Below are 6000 nucleotides of genomic sequence, written 5' to 3'. Positions count from 1 at the left end.
ATGCTGAAATTAGTGTATTTTTTGGTGTTTATGTGCTTCCCTCATCTTTATGTTGCTTGCGAGAAAGTGTCACTCATAGTCCCTGAAATGTCACTCATATTTTCACTGAAATTATGCAACTGTCACTCATAGCAATCTCAAACCTTGGCAGCTATGCATGCGCAATAGTAGCCTGCCTGCTGTGCCCTGCTGCACATTAGGAGAGCGAGCACGGGTTTCTACCGGCTGGTGGCCGCAGCCCCCGGTCTCCTATGGGCAGGGACAGTCCCTGCTCATGCCAATACTGGCGCTGCCAGAGCAGCGTCTGGATTGGCTGAGAGGGGTTGCCAGCCACTCCGCAGACGAAGACGTTGAGAAGGCGCCAACAAGGGAGTCGGGGCCCAGGAGTAGAGGCAGCGCGGACCCGGTGAGTTTTCGTGTAATACTATATTTTTACCCCACCCCCGTGTTAACCCCCCGTGACATTCACCCCCCCACACCCCGCGAGTCGCGGCTGCTAACACCCCGAGCTTCGGCGCCTTAACATTAAATGTTTTGTAACAGCTGAGACTGGCATTTTGAAACCACTGCTAATGCGAATGTGCATTTTTTGTAGCTCTTTGTTGAATGAAGTTTGGTGATGCATTTCCTGTATGATGATGGACAGACGTGAAATAAATCACAGCTGAGTCGTCAGTTACCTGGAAATTCATGACCTGTAGTTCAGACTTTGGCATTCCATTCAGCTGTCATATTATGTTACTGCGTCAGTGCGCATTTTTAAAAACATGTTTGCACTGCACGTTCCCTAACGTTCCATCTCACTATGAACCTTTCTTTTTCCAGTTGCCAGCTCTGTTCTGACATGGTTTACTATTATATGCATCACGCAGGCATAAGTTTGGGAACAGTGTGGCTCGCTAAACTCCCGAGGTTTCATTTTATATGACTGCAAAGGTCGTTTGGAAATTTTCAAAAGTATTAAAGATTGCCATTGGCTAAAGGTCAAAATATGGCAAAGCTCCCCGAGGATATTTATGTTGGCTATCCCGATTTATTTTTTATGGATTGGTTATTGTAGCATGTTTATGCAGATTGTGGGGATGCCTAGAAAAAAATATATATCAAAGTTTCAGGCAGCTGCGAGGAGATATCTTTTGATAATTGTGCTTATCGCTTGCCGTACTTTCAAATTTCGTTGGCTGGATCCCTTTGGCGGGAACGCTCTCCTTCTAAACTTGGGGCGTTTCTGTTTTGCATAATTTGCACGTCACTCAGTGCTTTTGAGTGTTCGATTCACTTGAGTGAAAATACCGGATTGTGTCAGAATTTTTTATGATAACTCATGGGAGGTCAGACTCAGCAAACCTGCAGGCAGCAGCGGTGCGTCCATTGGGGCGTAGGGGCGTAGCCCCACTAAGCCTGGTAGATGCACCTGCTGACAACGAGCTCCATTTATTTGACTCCGAGTCCGTCCTAAATATCAAGAATATAAAAGCTTTCAGCGGGGGTTCCGGCCGGGACACACCCGCTGAAATAGGGAGTGCGTAGGGGGTGGGGCCGGGTTGGCTGGCTGGCTGGCATTTAAACTCAGGGCTGTAGTGTTTAAAGAAACGGGAGTTGCGCAGTACGGGCAGAAACTTACCCGAGCATGCGCGTCAGCGTCATGTAGACGCTGAGACAGACAGAAGGGGCCAGGGGGGGGCGCGTTTAGCCAGCCCCGTCGTTTGGAAGGCGAGAGGGCGAGTGCTGTGTGTGCCCCCCTAGCCAATCCTGGCGCTGTATAAGCGCCAGGATTGGCTGGTGAACAGCGCCAAGGACAGGCAATCCATCATTGGATGCCGCGTGGGTGGCTCAGGCAGGCCGCTCAGCATTGACTGTATGCTGGCCAATCACTGTGACTTCGCATATGAAGCCATTCAGTGATTGGCCATGCGCACCGTTAGAAGTTCAAGTTGTTCTGGAATCATCCCTCTCTCTGCTCTGTGACTGTCTGTGAGACGAGAATCACACTCATCCGCCGTCTGAAGAAGAAGGAAGAGATCGTCGATTTTAGTAGGTACTGCCAGGCAGCAACGCCGGTGAATTTGTGCATTTAATTTAAATTAAAGACGCTACACGCTACAGTCTGTTCAAGTCATTTTACTCATTTACTGTAAATGTCACTTGAGTTTTATTTGAACAGAAGACTTAGAGCTGTTGTCATGTCACGTGGTGCCGCCGGGACTCGGGAGGGCTCTCATGCGGTGTTGTGAGAGAGTGCCTGACTACATCGGGAGAGATAAGTTAGTAGTCTGACTGAGTATTGAATTGGTTGAATTAATGTTTGTTTAAATATGGATGGGTCAAAGTGAGATGCAAGCTTCCAAATGTGAATAATGGCAGTACAAGGTCTTTTGAACTTTAGGTGTTGGAAGAGGAGACTGCAAAATGCTTTTCTTTTAACCAGTGCTTTAAATGGGAAAAAAGAAGTGCAGGTACTCATCAAATTGAGCTGGGGGCGTGGCAAGAAGGCGGGGCTAGGAGGCGGGACAATGGGCGGGGCTAATGACACTTTAAAGGGCGCAAGAATTTTTGGGGGAGTGAATAATGACAAATTGCTTCAATTTGTAGTATATTTTTGATACCCTTGCATGTAATAAAGCTACTTTTAACATTCTCTTTCAAATGTTGAATATGAAATTGCCGGTGCACAAATGGCACACGAATCACATTTATTATGCAGAGATTCATCGACAATCACCATTGAGTATCCAACTTAAAAGGAGAGGCGGTGGGCAAAGGTATTAATTTAAAGGGCATACAGATGAAACCGGGGTGGGGTGGGGTGGGGCGTGGAGAAATGGTTGAAGATGCCAATCCCAAGCCAAGAAACCCCATTCCTTGCACTATAGTAAATGGATCCTTACGTAGTAGCAAAGCAAATGGAGGAGGTCTGAGTTAAAGAAAGGGGTTATCCCTCGAGGTATTTTGGTGCTTTCTGAAAGATGTATATTAACCAAGTCAATATTACTAATTTTATCGACCTCAGAAGGATGAAAAGCTGAGTGAACCTCCTATGATTTAAAGCTGAGACCAAGAGGTCAAACACACATTTTTTAAGTGGATGCATTAGGCCACTGAGTAACCACAACACCAACCCCCACCATACTTCTTGAACATCTACCAAGTACCAGCTAAACCTGGGACAGTCCTGCTTTCATTGCTCTGACTTGCTTCTAACAGTGCTGCTCTATTAGCCACAGTTGCCCATTCGGGTGGTGGGGGCGGGTAGTAGAGGAGAATCAGTGTAGCTATGAAGCACATTTAACCTAACTGGTTTGACCCTGACTATCTCTTCCTGCATCAGTGTCTTTCCTGAGTCCCGACACGAGAAACCCCATTGTGAAAAGAGTCAGCTACCTGCACAGCTCAAACAGTGTGAGGAGAGGCAAGAACCTACGGTACATGACTGCCCCACAAAAGAGTTTGCTGTAGGCTAAACATTCCATGTTTAGGGCCACCTGTATCACCATCTTTAGTATGCTTTATCTTTCTGGTTGTGGGCTAACAGAATGGTATACAGCACTGACATTGACGTGCGGCACCAGATCAACAGCAGCACGAGGCTGCACCCTACTCGACTAAGAACTGACATCAAAAAAATGTTAAATAATCATGCAAGCATTTATTTAAAGGTTAAGTGAAGTTAAAGAAAAAGTAACTAGGGTGTCTTGCACATCTTAACTTTACCAACACTCGTTTTTAAACACATCTTGCAGCAAGAGTGTAAACAATATATAAAGTCTCTCCCCAATTGAAAAAGTGTTATTTTATCAAGATGCAGAACTGATTATCCTTATTACATCAGATTATACCAGTGCATCGATAAGCATTTTTTTTGTTTAAAGTCATAGTTTTCAAACGTGAATTTAAAAACATTAATTCTTCCCTCCACCCGGACAACAATGCCAATATTGAACTTATGTTTATCCTCTTGAGCAGCCTGGGTTCCTATTATACATGATCACTATAATTTATCAATCAAACACAGGGGAGGATTTTGTAAAGCGTGTATCCTGAAGTAATATTGCGAGGTTCTCCTATATGTGATAATGAAGTAAAAGAAGGGAAAGAATAAACAATTGCGTAGGATCACACAATTTGTTAAAGTGGGAAAGCCAGGATTAAGCCCAGATTTTCTGATTTCTCGTCAACTGCACAATTTGACACCAGAAAACCTGGGATTAATCCTGGCTTCCCCACTTTACCAAATTGTGTGATCCTAGGCAAACAAAAATGTTGGTGAGAACCCATGATATTCACTAAACCACTTGTTAGGTACAAATCTAAACACCACTTCTGGTGTAAATCTGAGAGTTGTATAAAGGACAACAGCCATAAAAACGGCAATATACTGAAGACCAAAACAGTGTATAGCACTCCAGGGGCCATCAAAAAGGAAAACTCTATGTCTGTGATTTTCTAAAGGCCTGCTAGCCCAGATACCAGTTGCTGCTGCCTGCTAGCCCAGATACCAGTTGCTGCTGCCTGCTAGCCCAGATACTAGCCCAGATACCAGTTTCTGCTGCCCATACATTTTAATTGTACCAACGAACTGGCATAAATAAATGCCAAATACAAAGTATAATTGGGTTGGGGGTCACCCCAAACAAACTCACCTGAATATCCCTCCTTGGAGAGAGGAGCCGGGCCAGCAGCGAGGACCGGAGCGAAACACAGCAGCAGAGGCAGAAACAGCAGGGAAGGAATGTATTAGATTCCTTTGTTTTGTTCCTGCCTCTGCTGGAACGCAGGATTTGATGGGCCCCTTGGAGAGATGTAATGCAGGGCTCCAGTGTTAATCGCTGCAGTTTCCCCTGCATTACACAAGCATGATGTAGTGCTTGTGTTCTGTGTGTCTTTTGCCACGTTCTTACTTGCTCTAAGTTTACGTTTTGCATTTGTTTGTGTCTAGTCCTCTCACACCAGCAGCGATTGGACGAATAAATAAATAAATAGAACATTTTATCACCTAACTATTAAATTGAACAGTGTAATCAGTCCGCTCTAATCTGAAATAAACAATTTTCTGGTAGAAGAGGTGCCCTTTCCCCTCCCTATCAGCATTACTGAATCTGTCAATAGCTGCATGCACTAGGAGATGACCCTTTAAGATCACACCCCAGACGTGATGTCTTGAGTTAAATCCGAGAGCAGGATGTTTAGACCCACCCGACCATCATCCTCCAGCCGAGGCAAGAGTGGGCAGGTGAGAGCGCCATTATCAGCATGTGCAGTGTCAAGTCAAAAACAAAGATTTACGCCCTCTGCCCCCTTTCCGGTGGTGGGTCTGAGAGCAGCCATTCACTCCTCACAATGCTCACACACAATACCCCACAGGCCGACACACGGCCATCCTCAAATAACTTTTAGAAGAAGCAGGTTGGGATGTGTGCCCCCCGTGGCTGACCCCTGCCGCCCCAGCTGGGACCTTTTCAAAATCACATCCAAAGCTGCAGGGCCGCCACCTGCCGAGTAGCAGAACACAGCCCGGCACACAGGGCGCAGCCGAGCCAGCCTGACAATGGGCAGATCTGTGCAGCACAATCGGGCCATCCGATGGGCTTTCCAGCTCTCAGGAGAGGGGGAGCTCTTACTTTAATGTGCTTTGTAATGCAGGGTGTGAAACCGGTGTGAAATGGCCATCGTGTGAGAAAAGGTGACGCATGCTCACTAGACCTAAAACGCCGACCTGCGTGAATGAGTACCGGTACTCTCCTTTTGTAGGGAAAAAGTGCCGGTACTCTTGGAGGGAAAAAAAAGAAGTGCCGGTACTCAGTACCGGTGAGTACCGGCCCATTTAAAGCACTGCTTTTAACCTTTTCAATAATGTTGTGGAAGGAAAACGTTTGCTTTTTGCTAATGAGGACGTTTTCAGTGCGCAGTGGTGATGGGCTTTTGACAGGCCTGTCACCTGCTTGCCAATGAAGTGAAAGGTATGCTTTTATAATTTATCGCTACCGTCGGACACTTTAAGAG

At 46.0% G+C, this 6000-nt stretch overlaps 1 protein-coding gene across 1 annotated transcript in view; it reads left to right on the top strand.

Moving 5' to 3' along the window:
* The first annotated feature begins 358 nt into the window (after positions 1 to 358).
* The window catches only part of LOC144753633 (uncharacterized), a 79675-nt gene continuing 74033 nt past the window's right edge, over positions 359 to 6000 (top strand). Inside the window, exon 1 of the mRNA XM_078641261.1 lies at positions 359 to 406. The gene's annotated coding sequence lies outside the window, so the exon portion shown is untranslated. The remainder of the gene's footprint in view (positions 407 to 6000) is intronic.

The sequence above is a fragment of the Lissotriton helveticus genome, chromosome 5_1, assembly GCF_964261635.1.
Source record: "Lissotriton helveticus chromosome 5_1, aLisHel1.1, whole genome shotgun sequence".
NCBI classification, from domain to species: Eukaryota; Metazoa; Chordata; class Amphibia; order Caudata; family Salamandridae; genus Lissotriton; species Lissotriton helveticus.
This window is presented reverse-complemented; position numbering and strand designations above follow the sequence as displayed.